Source organism: Chroicocephalus ridibundus, chromosome 7 (assembly GCF_963924245.1).
Source record: "Chroicocephalus ridibundus chromosome 7, bChrRid1.1, whole genome shotgun sequence".
NCBI classification, from domain to species: domain Eukaryota; kingdom Metazoa; phylum Chordata; class Aves; order Charadriiformes; family Laridae; genus Chroicocephalus; species Chroicocephalus ridibundus.
The window spans coordinates 40,482,340-40,502,618 of NC_086290.1; the positions used below are offsets into that span (position 1 = coordinate 40,482,340).

At 45.4% G+C, this 20,279-nt stretch overlaps 1 protein-coding gene across 5 annotated transcripts in view; it reads right to left on the reverse strand.

Annotated features, from left to right (window-relative positions):
• Positions 1-20,279, reverse strand: part of ERBB4 (erb-b2 receptor tyrosine kinase 4) — a 630,546-nt gene that overhangs the window by 44,746 nt on the left and 565,521 nt on the right. The window lies entirely within an intron of this gene.

Below are 20,279 nucleotides of genomic sequence, written 5' to 3' on the forward strand. Positions count from 1 at the left end.
AATAATCTAAGTGGCTGTTACTCCAGAGAGAGCTGTGGGAGGGAAAACTGACACTGCTCCGGAACACACTGACTCAGCTGCAGAGGTGGGATCGTTATGGGCGTCTGCCTGGGCGCTGGGACCGGAGGTCACCTGCGCAGCTAAGGCAAAGCCAGGGATGCTAATTACTCTTTCAGTCCACAGCTGCCAGGCTGCGCTGGGGACGTGCAGCTTGTGCTCCGCACACCTCCACAGGTGAGCTGCCATGGATTTCTGAAAATGGCCAGAGCTCTGCCAACTCTGGTAGAGCTGGCAAGGGATCCCCATTCCTGCATCCCAAATACTCAGGAGTTCAATTACTTACTATTTATACAGGGTAAACTAATGCACCTGGGGTAAACTAATACCTCTCTCTCTCTTTGGTAAAGGGTAGACAAAGAAAATGATAGTAATATATTTCTTCCCATCTTCTGTTCCCTTGAGTAAGCTCGCTCTCTTCCGAAGTTTCTCTTCTCTACAGTTTACTTAAGTTTGAAGCAATGTGCTACTCACATGTAACAACCCATATCTTGGGGTAAAAGCGCTTTTATCTCAAGCTGGCTGTCTTTAGACGCAGGCTTGGGATACAAAGCTGATGCAACTAGCTGGATTCTCCTACAGCTGCTTTGGACGTGTCCTCCCGGCCAGGCCCAGGCACCTGAAACTTTGCCAGACCTGCACTCCAAGCTGGCGGGACGCGAGCAGTGTGGATGCTGCATGCTCATGCCTGCTAGTATACCCTTTTCTCACAGTCCTGTTGTGACACTGCTAAATGGTTTCTGACTAAACAGTTCTGAGTACATAGAAGCAAGCCCAAGTTTTCTGTACTTGATTTAAGAGGCAGGATCCCAGTGCAGCTGAATTATTATCCCTAAGGAAAGATAGCAGTGCAAATACAACTCCTGCACAGGTAACTCAAGCCAGTTCTGCCGTGAAAAGAGCTAGGGGTGATGTTCTGCACACAGGTTAGCCTTACATCTCTCCACTTGTGGATTGCCCAGAAGTACATATTCCGCCTGCTCACACAGGGGAGTGTGATCGCACATTGGCTGACTCAGCTGAATCGCCAAATCGAGATGAGCTGGCTTCATACCACCCACAGCAGGACACACGCTACCCATGGCAGGATAAACATGCCAGTTACTCATCAGGAGAGCAAGTATGGACAAGAAGAGTCCACACCAGATCTTTGCCCTGCATCGTGTGTCTGCTGCAGTATATTTGTTCCAGTAACAGGAGTCCTAAAGCTTGATTTACTGCATTGCTGAGCTATGGCCCAAGACACAGAATAAAAAAGACACTAAAGCATAACAGGTCAAAACAAAGTCAGGAAGCAAAAGGGAAGGGAAAGAGGCTAGGAGGCTAAGGTTTAGATGAGAATTACAGGAAAAATGCAGGCTACTCCAAAATGACAGGTGATTCATAAAGGGAGAAAGAGTAGAAAGTAGAGAGGAGAAGCAAGTTCATAAGCTTATGACATTTCAAGACTTAATTGACTGGACTGAGCAGACATTTTGATGGGCCCAGACCCACTGCAATCCTAAATTAAAGTCTCAGGAGTGTCTCCTCACCCCTTCAAAGAACAGATAAATGGGTCACCGCTGAACTGACGGGTTCAGGACTCTGAGGTTGTGGAGTCCTTAAAATGAAGCTATCTATCCTGGGTGGGTGTCAAAGTTCCTCGGGTATCACCAGAAGCGGAATCTGTTCCACTGTCACCATCAAACATGTCCTTTGTCTGAACTCCTGCAAAAAGCATGAGTTGCCTCCCTGGCTCCCTCAAATTATGCAGATACCTAGATTAGGTGGTGCTGAACAAAAGGAGCCTGTGAAGCACTTCATGTTCTTCTGATGAAAGATGTTACATAAATATATTAAGTAGCATAAGCAATGAGATGCAAAACAGGTACTTCAACACTGCCCATACTGCATGCGCCTCCAAGTTCTGGTCCCACCTACAGTCACATCTGTGCAGCTGCGACACGGCATGCGTAGAACGGGAGGAAAAAAAGTTCATTCCTATGCATGACATTCCCGAGGGAGGAAGGTGCGGACTTACATCTTATCTCCATTTTGCAATTAACTCGAGACCGTTGCACAGTGCTTCCCTAAGACAGCTGGGTGCAAGGCGCTCTCCTGCGCCAGCCTCAGTGCCTCCAATGGCAAACCGGCTCGTATTGGCTGTGTTACCACCTCCCTTGGGCCAGCTGTCCCAGCCTCCTGGGCTGCGTGGGCACAGGCTACCTTAGTCTCCCCCGGCACCTTCTCCCTGTTCCCAAAGTGCTCAGGAAGACGGGGCTGTTCTCTTATAATCTCTGAAGAAAATCACAGCTCAGTTTACGTTACTGCAGCCCAAAGAAGTGAGAGAAACTAGCTTGTAGCTGCGCTTACAATAAGCATATCACCAGTAAGGACACAGTAACCTGGATACAGCTTTGCAGCTCCTCTCCTACCCTCATTAGGCCAACATAGAAGCGATGCACAAATATACGTTGCAACAGAGACACGCCAAGAGAGTTTCTGACCCTGCAATTACTGAAAAGGACCAAGAGCTGTAATAGGAAAAACTTAATAAAGTCAGGGACTCGTGGGTAAAGGGTCACCCCCAACACTCTGACAAAGCACGGAGCACCTGATGCCTCCCTGCTGGCGCTGCAGTATCTGCTTCTCACAAGGGCTTCTGAAGGAGAGCACACAAACCAGGCAGACTGTCCTTTGGGTGCACTGCCCCATGTAGGAAGAGGAAAGGCAAGGTAGAAATCTACTGATGGTCCCTGTGTAAGAAGGACTGACTGTTCAGACGCGGATTTCCGCCCTCCCCAGCTGTACCACCGGGCCTGGGCTCTGTGAGCCACAGCTCACTGCTTGCTGTGTCCACGAGTGCAAACACCACTCACCTCGTGCAGGAAAAACAGAAGTACTTAGCACTGTACGTGTTGTCAACACCTTTTTTTCTGTAAAAGGGGCCTTTAAATAAGAACTAACTGCCTAAATAACAAACTTACAACTGCAAAACTCTCCTTGCTGGGCAATAAACACTCATTGTAGAGAAACTACAGTTAAGAGGCTGTCAGGAACGCAGTCCTTACGACAAAGACTGTGAATTACTGTTTCAAAAGCAAATCCTGGTAACCCGTGCTACACATGCCAGCAGGAAGAACGTACCTTTCCTCTGATTTGGGAAGCGCTCAGAGACTTCAGGTTTCAGCTCCCAGTGGATAACATACTCCTGGAAAGCGTTTGATGCTTTTCAAAGTGGCAACCAAAGAGAGAGGTATCAGCGCATTAGCGATTTGAAAGAGCTTTTTGAATGCTATTCTTCTCTCTGAGATTAATTGCTACAGTTAGACTAGCTCCAGCTCCTTCCTCTGAAGAGGCAGGCAGGCTAAATGTGTTCCTATAAAGGAGCTCCCAGTGCAGCTTTAACAGCGGAGCCGCGACCAGCGCTTTCTTAATACTCTGTAGTTATAAACTGCCCACCAGGGAGATAACTTGGCTTTCCTGAAACGCAGCCTGCAGAGACGCCGGCGCTGGGAAGGCCAGCAGCATACTAAACAACGGGCTACCCTTCCCCCGCCCCAGCCACTGACCTCTTGCCGATGCAATTACAATGGGGAGAGTATATTCTGCACTGCGTTCGCTCTCTCCAAGAAAGTGTATTTAAAATGGATTACTTCTGCTCCTTAGGCAGGCGATCAATACAGATGTGGACTGCAATAAGTACAGAGACGTCTGTGGGCTGCAGCACTTATCCTTTGTGTCTCTTCAGAAATTAATTAAAAATCAATGAAGTGTGCAGCCTATTAATAAGGAACGTCCAGATTAACAGATAGAAGCACAGCCTTCCCTCGGTTTCAGAATGAACGCAGCCACAGCACAAACGCGTTAGAAATTCTCCACCACTTTAAACAATACCGTAAGAACTGTGACCTTTCATGGCTATGCCCTGCATCTGACTGAACTGCAATATTTGCAACTTTATGCACCCTTAATAAATTATATGCTATTTGTTTCAAGTTGGTTAAACAGGGGGACTCGAGGTAAGCATTTAGAGGCTCCAGCGTTACTGTGCTGGCTTTCTAGAAAATAGTCTTATGACAAAGCAAAATCACCCGTGTGAAGATCGGATCCAGCAAACATCTAACCGGGGGAAAAGTGCACTTTGTAACTCCTGGAGGTCACTCTCGGGATTCAGCAATAACTGAAAAATTCAGTTATCTGACTTCTCCCGCACCTGAAGACTATACCTTGCAACCTGATGAATGCTTAATTACTGTGAAAGATTGAATTTGCCTGGGTTTAGACCAGCTAGGAGGGGGTTGGAGAAAAGCCTTTTTGTTGGTGGTTTCTGTCAGCCAGGACCCCCACTACCCTCCGCAGGCCAGCAGTGCCAGCCTGCAACGTGCAAAACAGGGCAGCGTGTGACACCCCCGCGGCCGCCAGCCCAGGGCAGGGCCCTGCTGAGCAAAGAACAGCTCGTACCATCGCAAGAGCTTTCCCCTGCTGCCAGAGGTGAGAGTCTGACACTCCCCCCATGCTAATAGCAATGTAATAAATAAATAATATATAAATTATATATATATAAAAAAATATAGAAATATATATATTTATATATAAATATATAAATTATAAATAAATAAATAAATAAAACATTGCATAAACAAAGCTGTGTTTTAGAAGGAGGAAGATGAAATGACTTGCCCAAGATCACTGGGGCAGAGGCAGGGACTGCTCCTAGGTTTCAGGAATCTGCAGTCCAATACAACACTTATCTTCCCTTAGTTACAAACCTACCTTTTCCAGAGAGCTTTCTTGGGAAACGAGTAAAATGAGTACTGACCCAGTAGTAGAAAATAATTTTCCACTGGAAGTGCACTGATAAACTGACATGTCATGCGCTGGGTACAAGGTTTTCCAGTCTTCACCTTATGTTGCATGTTATGATAATAATATATGTGACAAACCAGGTCTTTCCTGTACTCTGTGCACTTGGCTGGTTCAGATGAGACAATGTTTTTGGATAGCAAACTTCTTATTCTGCCCTTCTCTTGGACAGTGCCACCGAGCACACAGGGGACATGGTGGTGGCTGCTGTCTTGTGTGTTCGGATGAAAATCCTGTGAGAAGGGCACACGGCAGCTCCCTGCTCTGCAAAAGGCAAACCTGTGTATAGTTGAGAGGGGAAGGTTTTGACCTCAACATACATGTTCCATGGGGCACTTTTGGTCCAATGAAAAGCTTTTAGCATTATCCTGTGTTCCCATTAAATTAAGCCTGGATGATTTTATTCTTTTTTCTCAGCAGACAGCATGACTGGGGCCGAATTTCTGAGGCAGGCACCTTTACTTGAAAGATGCCCTTGAAGCACACACAACTTCAGGGCTCTGTGTCACCATTTTAAAAATCATCATTTCAGTGTAAATAGGAATACAACAGCACAATGGAAGCACCGGTTCTCCAGGAAACCACCACTTTCACAAGCTACTCCACTGCAAGGGCCACCGGGCTCTGCAGAAGAGAGGCCACTCGTTCCCTCTCCTGCTCCCATGTTCCTCTCACGTGAGCAGAGCGAGCAGTTGGTCTGTAGGATGGCTTCTGCTTAGGACTGCAATATTGTTCTACAAAAGAAAATGTTCTGAATTTATTCTAAATGCTTTTGATACTCTGATTCAAGAGAGTTCTTGAATAAATTAAGGCTTTGAACTTCCAAACTCTGTTGGCACTAGGTTTCTGAGCACTTCTTAAAAACCCACATCACAGGTAACCATAGTTACCTATTTCATACTTCCCCCCCCCCCCCCCCTTTTCTAATTGAGAAGCTTATGACAGCTGACAGAACAGGAGAGGCCAGCCACATAAACAGAGTGTGCTAGCTGATAATGGCTGGAGAAACCTGCTAAATAATCCATTAACCTTATTCAATAAATCCAGATGAATGCTAGAGCGGGGTGGGTGGAAGACAGAAATGCGGTTTCAAGAGACACATATCTCCCCCCAGCTAAAACGTCACATTATTATTAATGGCTCAGAGCATCGCTGTGTTGACAGTGAGAGCCCACAGCGTGTGAGTCAAACCGCCACCCTGCCCCGCTCGCTACGTGCATTCAGACTGAATAGCCTTTAGCGCGTGTAGGGGGGTTAGTCATTAAATACAGCCTGTCACCTTTTCTTAGGAGGAGGAGGATGTTTATAACACAGATGATTTACCCAACAATATATGAAAGGTCCATATGCTCCTTGAAACAACAGCCAGTGACTGCAGCGGCAAAGGGCCAGCTGAGCACGGCCCGCCGCACTGGAGCCCCGGCCCAGCTGCTCCCAGCTCAGCCCTATCTAGACGCTAACACCGGCTCCACGGAGATGGGATAACGCATCCCGGGCAAGTTTAGACAAGCCCCCACGTTACTTTTTTACAGGTTACTCACACAAAATGAGGTATAATTCTACCCTTTAGGTATATGGACTCAGGTCATTATGGAGACTGACTGCAGAAGTATTTTGTGCTAGACGTCAGTTCACTCACCCGGCAAAGTGGTTCTACTGTTTTACTAAGGGACTACAATCCTACATAGAGCAGAAAATACTTCTGAAGTTGTAAATGCCTAAAAAGAAACCTTCATTATGTCCTCAAAACAAAACTGATTCTTCTTTTTGCCTAGATCCCAGAAATATCTAAATGTGATTTGGCTCAAGCTTTCAAAAGCCATTAATTTTTAAGGTGTATCCCAGCACTAGAGGTTTCAGTTCCCAAATCTGAGAAACTTCTCAGCAAGTGAGAACTGGCTATTTAATTAATCTCTGTACGCGTCCCAGCTACGGCAAATACTTCAGTTACAGCTACATTTTTGTCAAGCTGTCTCCGGAGCCACAGATGCCATGATTTATTCAAACAGAAAGACTCATGACTTTGACATCTCAAGATTTGAGCATGTGGGTGGGTGAATACATTGGAAATTTTGAGAGCTGCTGAGCTGAAACAGGTGACCTGAGTAGAACAAAGAGGAATCAGGGCAGGCGTATTTCCACTGATACAACATTTCGAGTGTCTTAAGACTCAATTCCTGATTCACTAAAGTTAAAGGGAGTTTTTCCATTAATTACAACTGAGACAGGTCCAAGCCTCGGGTCAGTGCTGCAACCACTGCACAGCACCCAGCTGGAACATGCAAAGCAGGTTGAAATGGTTTTTAACCACTGGCAAAGTAACTCACCAGGGAAGCAGAGGAAACCTAACAACCCCCGGGCTCCTCTAAAATCCCAAGTCTTCTTTGAGAGACTCACATTTGACCCTTCTCCCCAGCTATGAACCCGTGCCTTTTTGCCTCTCACTGTAAACTATAGCCATGAATTTTTCTATGATTTACAGTGACAAACTGCTAGCCCTGGCTATGGACTATGCGTGGGGCATTGCCTGGAGCAGCCAAAGGCCTTTCAACAGGAATCAACTTCTTCCTCTAACCTGTGACCAAGACCTTCTGGGGCCTGGCTGCTAACTCCCTGCCTAGGAAGTTGTCCCTGTTCCTCCTGCGGTTCTGCAGTAGCATTTCCATGCTGGGACTATTGCTCCAGCACTGCTGATTTGCCATATAACCACAATTGGTTTTGCCAGATTGCCATATAGACACATGAACCTTCTTTTTCTTAGTGCTGAAATGAGAAGATTCATAAAAGAAAGGGTCTTCTAATAGTAAAATCATTGCAGTGAGTAGAGAAGTCTCCTGTTGATTTTGGTTCATTTGGATCAGATCCAAACATATGGGAAATCTCCGAGCACAGTTTCCACATGTCTCTTGGCTGGAATTTTTCAGCCATACCTCCATCTCTTGGCTGCTTCATTCACAGTTCCTCCCCTCTCTCTTTCAGACCGCCTAGATATTTCAAAGGCTCAGCTGTAGAAACTCACCATTTCCCTAAGGACCCAATCATGCTGTGGTTTTTTTCTCCTCTTCAATTAAAACTAACTGGCATCAGGCTTAAATTGTTCCTGTGTCTTGACTGAAACACACTGATTAAAACATAGGCACAGGCATAACATGACCCCCAACAGAAATACCTTTAAAAAGGTCTTTGCAGTAGGGGTTCTGTAGGAGCATGGCAAGGAGAATCAAGCTGTCACTGAGGAAAACATAAAAAAATCAGGTCAATAAATGCTGCACGGACTGTAATGGAAAGAACTGCTTTTCCAGAGGCACGGAGATGGCTGAGGATGCCTGAGATCACACACAGACACCTATCAACAAGCTTCCTGCCCATGATATTAGTACTAGAACATAACATACCCACACAGAATTCTGTCTCTGTGGACGACTTGCGCAATTTCTCCAAATTGCACCACTGTAACTATTACTCTAGCACATCAGCACACGCAGCACAGATCCTGTGTGTACCTCCAATTCCAGAGCCTAGAAATATTAGAATTCATTTATACATTTCTAGCACATACAGAACGAACAGCACTAACAGCTTCGCAGAGTCTGTATCGCATCTGCGAAGAGTCCTGCCAACGGGCTGGGATGGGATGCAAAGGCTGCAATTCTTGTATATCGCAAGAGCTCAGAAGTGACGGCTCTCGGTTCTCTTTTGAATTGACGTTTACTCTTTTTTTGCCACTTCGGGTATGTTTAGCTTTGGTCCCTAAGAAATCAGGCTGGTGCAATCATGACGTGCATATTTATCTTTCTATCTGTCCCTCTAAATTTTTGATGCTTTTGACTGTTTTCAGCCCAATTTGGCACTACACTTGTCTCAAAAGTTTTGCATTCTTATGAGTTTCCTGAAAGCTGGTAGGCAAGGAGAGGAGAAAGGCTGTAATACTTTTCCTGCTATTGTGATTGCAGTCTTTCCTGGGCACTAGAGACTCCACATAAGAGAGACACATTATTGAGGATACTTTAACTAGCACTAGGAACATATTAAATTCCAGATAACCTAATCATGAGACATAAATCATAAGCAACCAGCTCTCAGCAGCTCTGCTGCTCATAAAACTGCTTTTCTAAAGAGCTCCAGGGGGCCTCATTGATCACAAATTCCATGAAGCTCTACTGGAGGAAAAAATGCAGCCCTATTTACATATACCTATCTACACTAAAACTAGGGCTTGGCTCACCTGCTCTGGGGAGCTGCAGACCAGCACACTACCCAGGGGATGCTGAACCATCTTACCTTTGAGTGGCTAACAACACTAAAGGGACGCTGGTAACAGGGTCAGAGAGTGCCTTTTTTCAGGAAAACTACTAAAATTTCCCTCACATGGAAATCTCTGTGACATAGCCTCACCCAACTTAGCCCATGAGGGGCTGAAGACTAAAGGCTACCTGGCCTCAAACTTACAATAGCTGTGGTCCCCTGTGCAGTGGTGTGCCCTATGGACAGTAGGTGTTCAGGAGTGGGAAAGACACAACCAAGCAGTTTCCTCTCATTAACTCTGAAGCTGGAAGCACAGGCTGGAACATGCAGTTAGGAAAGGCTGAGCTGGCTACATGTTGCAAAGGCCAAGGTTGGACGCAGTGCAGCTCTCTGAGCTGCATGCTGCATGTCGATATGGAGGCAGCCCAGGTCGTCTTAGCCTGGAAATACCATGGCAGCAAACCAGGACACTGCATCTGGACCAAGCTGTAAGTCCTGTATGGCGCGCTACTGCATTACACAGTCCCCCCTGCAGGTCACAGGTTCCCACTGACCTGTACGTTTCTGCACCATCTTCCAGTCTACAGTGGGGCTGTGACCTGTAGAGCTTACCTTGTAAAAAAGATGACATCCCCAGACCACAAAAAGGCTTCACAAAGCTTAACACAGACTAATTTACTCCTCTTCAAGGACCTTGAAGCCTCTTCCAAAACCAACTGAAAGCCCCATCTGAACTTTAGAGGGCTTGAGATCAGCTAGTTTGGGGGGAATTCGATAGCTTTCCAGCACTGAGCGCTCTCTGAAGGTCCTTGCGTGTCACACTGATGCTGCAGGTGCACTGGTATTCTGCTTTAATAAGAGGCAATCCTACTACAAATACATCCACGAAAAAAGACACGGGTTCATTTTACTTTGCTGCTCTTACCACTGGGATGCTGGGTGGTCTGGGTGGCAAAAGAAATGGAAACAGGAGCAGGGAAGACTCAGAGAGCCTGAAGGTAGGCTTTCTACGGCAGTCTCCTGCATGGACTAACAGCTGTTTAATAATGTGGTTGAGCCTACAGTGCCTTTTTTTCCTTTGGTGGGAGTGTTAATCACAGTTTCATCTATCTAGATGCCTATTTTTATGAAACTCATACAAAGATAGTATCTGTGAGACCTTTTCTCCCCTGTCAAATCTGAATAAATTCAACCAACATTTTGAAAAGTTATTGCAAGGGAAACTGAAGACAGACACAGCAATTGCAGTGAGGCTGACTTCCATAGAAAACCAGGCAAAGTCCAAAAAGTTTTAAGAAAACTCAAGCCCTTACACATTCCTTACTTTTAAAGGAAAATAGCTTCCCTTCCATTTTTTAAAGGAGATTTAAAATAACTATCCAGTCCTGTCCTGAGGGGAAAAAAATATGAACTACATAAATACACCTTGAGCCTTATTTTATGGATGACAAACCTCACGTAACTCTGAGAACTACCATCTGCTTCATCTGAACTGTGAGTTATTGTTGAGGCGAGAGACCATACTGGAGCATCTTTGTATCACCAACTGGACCACCAGCTCCCTGGCACACCTGGGCCAGCAAGCTTGGGCAGCATCCAGGGTTTTTTTGCCAGGGATATCTTTCTCATCTTTTCTGTAAGTGCAGCAATACTGTAATTCCCCAGAAGCCAGACTGTCACAGAAGTAAGTCCATCAGTACTCCAGAAGGTTCACCAATACACATACCATACGGATAAATATCATAACAGACACAATACTGCTAACCTCAAATGCTGAAAAATCAAGGCCAAAGCCTCTAGAAAAAAAAGAAAGAGATATTTACTTACTAAATTCCGAAATTAAAAACACTTAGGGGGTTCTGTTCTCATTTGCCCTTTGACCTTTGAGACATTAGGGTATACTTCTATACTTCAACCCTGTGTGCAGCCTCATACATTCTTTGATTTTGCTTTAAATGAAAGCAAAAAATCTTACAGAGTCTGACCGGAGCTGGAGCCTTCAGAATACCCTGAGGACTGGTGGTTCACAACACAACTGTTGGCAAGAGGGTGGATGTGCAAGAAGACTTAAGAGAAAGATACTTCCCAAACATCTGACTCTCAAACTTCTTCCTGAAAGTTCTAAAAGCTTAGTTCACCCATTAAATCTATTATAATTTATATTGCAGTAATCATACTATCAATTTATAATTTCTATCTCCTAGCCCCACAGTGCTAGGCACCTGAACAGTGGAGTCTTGGTGTGTGTTGAACACACAACAGGTAAATCACGATAAGCAGCTGACCTAGCAAACACCAAATGTTTTCCAAACATCACACTGTGTGTATCTTAAGTAGGAAGTTGGGTTTGTACATTTCTTAGGAGAGAATTAACAGTGGCAAAGGAGAATGGATATATCATCCCAGGAGTCGTGTGAAACAACATGGAACTAGGTGGGAGTGAAAACCAGCTTTCATTCCGTATTAAAGTGAGAAGGATTCAGTCTGATGAGTTAATTTGATGGCTGAAGCCAGAGAGGCCACCCCAGGAGCCCAACCAGGAAGCTCAGATGTCTCCTGGGGGGTCAAAAAACAGCCATGGAGAAAGGGAACTGCCTGAACGCCACCTGGATGTCCGTAAGAGACCAAGGGATACTACAAGATGACACCAGAAAGAAGGACAAAGAAAGTTAGAAGATGACTTTTAGCAAGACTTGAAGGAAAACCTGAGAATGACGGCTTCTGCATCCAAGGCAGAGGGAAGTCAGGGACTGTCTCCAAGGAAGGAGGATGTTTCCATATATTCCTAAACTAAGTAACATTCATTAAGGACAGCCTTGAACGCATTATCTCTCTGCTAGGCTCATGGAGACAGTGTTACATCTCAATTTTTGGCTGATTGTGTAAGTTAGTAATTACTGGTGTTCAATCTTTGCATGGCCCTGTGTTTCCAAAGCACTGCGACACAAGAGAGACTATTCTTGGGAGAACAATGTTCTTGGGACAAGAATACTTTTCAGAAACAAAAGGGACAAACAGTTGAATACAAACAGCCTGAGCTGCCAAATTTTATGGGATTTCTCAAACACAAATCCCGAGTTCACAGTGAGCTGCTATCCCCTGTCCTGATGATAGGAGCAGGACAGTCCCAGCCTAATTTCCCCACCTTTGCTGACTCTCCTTCCTTGGGGACCTAGATGACTCCTGGTTCTGCCATACTGCTGGATTTCCTACCGTAGGCAGTGCTCAGCCTGCTGATCTGAGATGCGTCAGTGCCTTTGGAAATGGTGCGAGATAAAGAACTGGGAAATGAAAGGCCAGGACCAGAATTCACCATTTTGGCTACAGCGATGTGGTTCCGTACAGCCAGCAGAAGAGGTTGTAACTTTTATTTAAAAGTTCCTAGGTGAAAAGAGAAACAGATGAAAATGGGGAGGGAGACAGAAGAAGGTGAATTTACAAGGGCAGTGCCCTCAGTTCAAAGGACCTCTAGTAAGGTCATATGTAATGTCTGCAATTTTGAAGAAATTATCACGTTTTCTCTTGTAATTAGCCGAGCATTAGAATCAAAGCTATACTACTTACACAGTTGCAATGTGTTTACTATTCTGGGCTGCATTTTTTTAATGTGCCTAATGCAATTTTAATACTTTTATGTTTTATGACAGGACTTGGTTCAGACCAAAATAATCACTGTATTAACATTTTTTTCTTACCCACTCAAAGTAGTTCAGTTCATTACTGCAGAAACAGCAAGCCTCCCCAGTCCATCATTAATTCCTACTGTTTTAATTACGAGAAAGAAAAAAATTCTCTATGGAAGATTTTGTGCATAATGACACTAAATACAAATCCTAACACAAAACTGTAAAGTACAAACCAGACAAGTCAGTTGCTAAAGTAAGATTCTGGTAAAGATCACATTTCATTTGGTAGGAACTTAATGTTTGACTCTGCCAAGCCATTCTTATGCTGCTCTAAACCCACTGAAATTAGCTGCATTGCATCTGCCTGGAGAAGAATGAAGCCCTTAAAACTGTCCTAACAATGAGTTCAAACCATATCCCCATATCTTATAATGTGACAAAGTTCAGGGAAATGTCAGCTCTAAATGGTGTAGAAAAGACGTCTTTCTATAATGAGCATGAATTGGGATTCTAATTCCAAACAGCTCTTCAACGTAGGGAAACTTTTGATGAAGATCCGAACTTGGACTCATGTCTAGTTCAGGCTGGTTTCTTCAGCTGCTTTCACAACCGAAGCCAGATCGATAGACCCGCTGCTTGCAGACAACATCTATCATAATACAGATAAGCTACACATCTAAGATGGATGGGATTTTCAAAGGTATGGACAGACTTCATTAGGACCATTTTGACCTCAGGGCTATTGGATCTCAAACTGAAGCATGAGAGAAATGTCACAGCACGGAAACTACATGTCCACGTTTCCAGAGTGGGATTTTGAAGTTCAGTACATACACACGTGGCACCTCAGAAACAACAAGTTCGCAGGCCCACACAATAAACATGCAAACTGGAAGGATTTTTGTGTCCATTCCTAATCCAGCCTGGAGACTTTCTGGCTGAGAGTTCCACCTGACTCAAATTCATTTGCTTCCAACCACTAAGTCCTCCAACGCTGGGAAAGAGATGTGATGAGACAAATAGATAAGAAACTCCAGGGATTTTGTTAATGGTCACAGGTTCCTGCTTACTCATGACTATTTTAAAAGAATACGAATAGGAGCAAAGAGGGCTACAAGAACACCTAGCGTTCATGCTAATAATACATTCAAGCAAAATCAAATCACAAATTAAAGCAAAACCAGGACCAGAGAAATAGATTCTTCTATTAAAAGAAATAAAATTTTCCTCTACTATCCACCAAAGTTAATTACTTTTTACAACTAACCACTGCTTGCACCAGCACACCTTATTTATTCATATCCTCGTTACATTGTATTTAGTTCAACTAATGAATGATTATTAGACGTAGTAGAATTTTGTTCAGATGACAGAAAGGGAAAAGCTTCTGGCATGTATCTTTGCTGATTACTTGATTCTAGCAGTAGTATCTGGAGCAACAGTGACTATTCCAAATAACTCACTATTTTCATACATATATACATACACACGCAAAAAAGCAAATATGAAATGTTTACTGTGATGCAGAAAATCTCTTAAGAACTTGACCTGACATCAACAAAAAGAGTGAGTAAAGTGAGTAAAGTGAAAAACACAGAGAGTTGTTGAGCAAAAGCATAATGTACCCTCATGGTGACCTTCAAATACAGCATAATTACCAGGTTCAGCTTTGACAGATCAATATTTGAAAGTAAAAAAATCCTCATGTTCTGCATTGCTGCTGGATACTTCTTGTCAAGTCCACAGTGGATTTTACCTTGGGGCTTTACCCCTTATAAAAATCATCATCAAGCTTGACTGTATCACCAGTGACCAAAACTATTAATGGGAACTGCTGCGTAAGGAAACGAGCATCTTCACTGCTTTTGGCATCTTTGCTGGCTATCCAAATTCCATTTGGACTCTCTGTACTCTGCCTCTGCTCCTTTGGCTTCTACTACTTCAGGAACATGGGCATCAGGAAACTCAGATCCCTACTGGACAAGTACAAGAGCTCCAGATATCAATCATGTTTGCCAGTTATCGCAGTGGTACCACAGGTCCTTCCTTTGGCTTCACAAGATGGAGACAAATTAGACCTCAAGCCACTTCTGCTTCTACATAAAGCCCACCTGGAGATCACTAATGGACTGAAGACGATGCATAAAGCAGCACCTCTTGGCCTGAGTTTCACTTCAGGCCTCAGGCAACCCTCAGCAGCAAGGCAAGGTCTGGCAAGGACCGAAGGGCTATGACCTGCACAGAGACTGGCTGGTGTTAGGCAGGATAAGAGCTTAGCCTGGTAGGACTGCAGTTGGATCTGCTAGTAAAGACTAGAAAAAGCATGTCATGAAACAGATGTTTTCTAACAAAAAATGATTTCTACAGAAACAAGGTCAAGTGCAAGGTCCTGCACCTGGGTCGGGGCCATCCCAAGCACAGATACAGGCTGGGCGGAGAATGGACTGAGAGCAGCCTTGAGGAGAAGGACTTGGGGGTGTTGGTGGATGAGAAGCTCAACATGAACTAGCAAAGTGTGCTTGCAGCCGAGAAGGCCAACCAAAAGCAGCGTGGCCAGCAGGTCGAGGGAGGTGATTTGCCCCTCTGCTCCGCTCTGGTGAGACCCCAGTTGGAGTACTGTGTCCAGCTTTGGAGTCCTCAGCACAAGAAGAATGGGGACTTGTTGGAGCAAGTCCAGAGGAGGCCACGAAGATGATCAAAGGGCTGGAGCACCTCTGCTATGAAGACAGGCTGAGGGAGTTGGGGTTGTTCAGCCTGGAGAAGAGAAGGCTCTGGGGAGACCTTACAACAGCCTTCCGGTGTCTGAAAGGGGCCTATAAGAAAGCTGGAGAGGGACTTTTTACAAGGGCATGTAGCGATAGGACGAGGGATAATGGCTTCAAACTGAAAGAGGTTAGATTTAGATTTGATATCAGGAAGAAGTTTTTCACTATGAGGGTGGTGATACATTGGAACAGGTTTCCCTATCCCTGGAGGGGTTCAAGGCCAGGTTGGACGGGGCTTTGAGCAACCTGGTCTGGTGGAAGGTGTCCCTGCCCAGGGCAAGGGTGTTGGAATGAGATGATTTTTAAGGTTCCTTCCAACCTAAACCATTCTATGATTCAATAATTCCAGAAACTTGAGCTCTGCTAGGGCTGACCACCTTTGGTCTCCTTCCTGATCCCAATCCCCTGTAGTTATTCTATGGTCAAGAGGCTGATCAGACCCAACAGCCAAGACTCACACAGAAGACATGTGACTGCATTTCCAGCATGGATATAACAGCAACTGAAATCATGGAACAAAATCCATCCCCTTCTGGACAGGAACAAAATTCTGTAGCCCAGACTGATTTCTGGAAATTTTCATGGAAAGTGGATGACAGTTAGTATAGAGACTTACTACAGAAAAAGCAAGAGTTTGTACAGTGGCCACATTTGGTGAGAGGTAATTGCTAAAAAAAACATTCTGGCCCTGAGCTGTCTCTCTGCCTGTATTTCAAACAGCTGCTCACCTCTTTCCACGGGCTCCCTGTTTCACAAAATCCAGTGACGCTGTTCACAAATAAGCAGCTACCGGGAAGGCTGTCATGGAACAAAACTTAGAAGAGACTACTTCAGAAACTCTGAAGCCTGAGGTACCAACAGAAGAGGATTTTTTTTAGAGACACAGTTACAAACAGACCACAGTTTTTCAGCCACGGAAAAAATTAGCAAAGAGAGCCTTCCATGGCCTTATTTATAACTATATTTGCTAAGGTACAACAGTTAGAAAAAGATACAGTCTTTCTTTTCAGCTTTCTCCTGTAAAAGTAGGTTTTTCTTTCTTACTTTGTATTTAGCATCTCAGGGCTCATGACCGATTTTCAGCAACTTGAAGAATATTGGCTTCCCTTGTGGCTGTCTACTGGACCGACAAGGAACTCCTATCCTTTTCTAGCAGCAGCACACAGCTGTTGTGGCGATACTCCAGACTAGGAACTGTCACAGGCATTTAAAATGTAACTCTGCCCTTCCACTGGAGTGGAAGTACGTGTAAAACAAGCAAACTGGACACGTGCTGATGGGGTACAGGTGTTACACTGTGCCAGGGACACCCTGCACGTGGCTCTGAACAAACGAGGCATCAGGCGCCTGCCTGACGACAGACGTAACCACAGCAAGTACCTCCTGACAACTATTTCCCTGCCCTTTTTCCATATCACATGGGGTTGGTTTTCTTTTTGTGGGGGTTGTTTTTTGTTCCTGGTTTTGAGCTGCCATTCACAAATGAACTTGGATGTGGAGAATTTAAAGGCTGAATAAGCCAACAGGAAAGGTAACAGACCAGGATTTACTTATTCATCTCAAACGACCTCCTCTTCTCCCCTTGCTCCAGTTCTGGTTGGGACCATGGCAATCACCACTGTTTATTGGGGAGCCCCGTTAGCTTTCTCAGGATGAGCGGCAGAAGTAATCACTTCAGCTATTAGGCAAACAAAAAGAGCTACCAGTTCTCACAGGGCTTGTGAGACCCACCCGAGCTGCTCTGTCTCCTTCTTTTGCTTAAGTTATTGGCTGGCTGTCTGGCAGAAGAATGCCATCAATGTTTGCTAGCTGCTTATAAAACATTTTTCCAAAGGGAAAAAAGTGTGATCCCTTCACCTCTTCCTTGTCCCTGCCGCCCCCAGACCCCAGCCAGCCACTGAGCCGCTGGGCTGCCCGCACTCCTCTCCCACCCCTCTCTGCTTCTCTTTGACTCTATTTTAAATCCCCTTTAGTGTGTTTCCTTAATGCACTGTCACACATTTTAATTCCAGTTCTTAGTCTGTCAACAATGAACTCTGCCAGCTAAACAGAGCTGAAACTGCTTGCAGTTGGCGGCACAGATCTATTGAAGTAGGGGGTAACATTTTTTCAATAGCAGGCTTTCATGTAAAATACTAAACTGTAGTGCAGACTTTCTAGTATAGACTGCGATTAAACTCTAATTCCTTGATAGACTTATAACCATGATTTCCTACCAGCTGGCCTGGGAAATTATTTCTGTACTTCACCCAACAGAGCTGTTATTTAGGTGGCACACACAGAAAATGCACATTCAGATTTGCAGTGCCCACGTTTGGCAGGGAGGAATGTGCCGTAGCTCCAGCCAGGGGCAGTTTCTACAGTAGATGGCAGCACCCAGGAGCTCTGAGGCTTCCCAGCTGGCCAGGCTGTTCCAGCAGCCCCCTCCTCTTGTGCTCTTAATTTCCACACGTTATCCACAACAGGGATGTCCTCCTCCTTCCCTGCCCTGCCCCTGCTTGTAGTGACCTCGGCTTTCCTTCCAAAAGCCTTTCTTGACATCCCCCCTATCAGAGCCGATGATGCTCAGCTTGTGCCGCTAAAATGGGCTCCAAGCAGAGTCAGAAGAGAGAACCCGGCCCTTTGCTAACTCTCTTATTTGACAGATACATTTCATCCCTTAAAAAGAAAACAATATGACATATTCTTCAGGGCACAAAACTGAAATGGCTTTGTACTGCACTTGCAACATTTGTGGAGCGAAAGCAGAGGAGCAGTAACAGGTAATGCTAACACAGATTACAGGCCAAAGGAAATGCCATGTGGAGGAGGAATGAGCCCCAAGCAACCCTTCTTAGCTTTGTGAAGTGTCCGCACAGCATATGTTGTCTTTATTATTCTCCCACTCTGGCAGAGCAGCATCCCGCTGCTCATTTGCACCGGGAAAGGGGCACATTTCGCTCTGTGCCAGCTCCGGGTCTCCTCACATGCTTCCCTCCCAGCTGTGGCTGCGCACGCCGAGGCCCCGCTCCAGCCTGCCTCCGGTGACATCTTACACCTGTGCAGCTCACGCTGACGCTCCCACATCTCTCTCGAGTCAGAGGAACAGTAACCATCACCTTGCTACACTGTTCCAGCCAGCTCAGCTGATTTAGACTGAAACAGGGCTGATTTAGACTGAAACAGGCACAAGCAGCCCAGTGACAACCCCAGGGGGTGACCTCTTCAGACAGCACAAGCACAGCCGAAGGGGACCGTGTCCCACAAGACCCCCACCTCGGCTGTTGTGGCTGGCAGGTCAAGGAGCAGAGCTACTGCTCCGGGTACTGCGTGTCCCCCACCACCCACAGCAACACCTGGGATGCTCCCCTGCGCGCTCTGCTAGTGCCTGTGGTACAAGGGATCATCACACTTCCCCCAAAACATCGCCTGGACATCTTCAATATGGAGATAGGAGCACTAAGGTCCTTAGAAAAAGAAAGAGACAGCAGAAAAACCTGCAGAAAAGATGAAGATGAGCTCACACGTTTAGTAACAGAGAAATGCCAGGGTATGCCGCCGCACGGCAATTGTCTGTCGGATGCCTTTGCACGAGGCAAAGTGCTGTAAATCCAAACCTAGGATGAACCACAGCTTAGCTAACAACGGCCACTGCAGGAGGCAGACCTGGTTTTAACCAGAGAACAAAAAGACCCAAACCTGTAATTTTAAAAATTCTTACATATCCTAAACTTTTCCTAATACTGCCTTTTCAAACCTCAAGTGCCTTCGTTCATGCTGATTTGGCAACAAAGGCGTTAAGCAGATCTGCAATGGCCCCGATACGTGCGTGGAGCAACGCAGGCTGTTTTCTTTTTCCTCCAGATCTCTGTGGTAGCGTAACGCACTTGAGGAAGGTACAGCACAGCAAGCGTGACTGGGGAGGGCTAGTACTACTTTAGTACTGTCTCGCAATCATTTCAGTGTGTATAAGCTGATTTCTTAGTACAAATGCAGAAGCCATCGCTCCTGCAAATGAAGACCTGGGATTGTTTTCAAAGTGCACACCTGCTGATTTAATTTTAGGTCTTATATTTTGTGGGGTACATTTCTAAGCCTTGTTTTAAGTGCTCAGACCTCTCTGTTTCGCCTTCTGCATTCAGAGGTGTTATGGTAGAGACCGAGAAGAGGGAAGGAAGGGGAGATACTGCTGTTTACTGTGGCTTTCATTCTGCTCCATTCCCCTTCCCAGAAGGATGCAATAACTTTCACTGCCACTTTGTCGGTGAGACAGAAACACGCAGCATCAAACATGCCATGTTAAAGCGGTGTTTGGGATATGAGCTGAGGGAGTTTGAGCCTTTGCTTGTGTCAACAGCATCTTTCACATCTCACAGGCATGGGGAGATGAAGGTCACTGAGGAAGAGCACTTGAATCAACACAAGCCCAACTGACAGCGTTAAGCTCTAAAGAAAAAATTGCTCTAAATTTTTTTTTCTCATTTCTGACCAAAAATAACAGGAGGAAAATATCTATTTAAAAATATCGTACTGCCAACAGCACCTCACCCCCGAACAACCTGCACCTTTACGATAACGATCGTACCGTGTCTTCCCAGCACCAAGCGATGCGAATGCCCCTCACGCACTCACCATTTCTGGCTTTGAGCAGAACTGAGTGCTGGGACTGGAACTTGCTTCTCCCTCTCCTTAAAGCCACCTTGCCAGCCAGACATCTGCTGCCACTGGGAAAAGTCCCTGGATGAAATGCCAAGTGGATGAG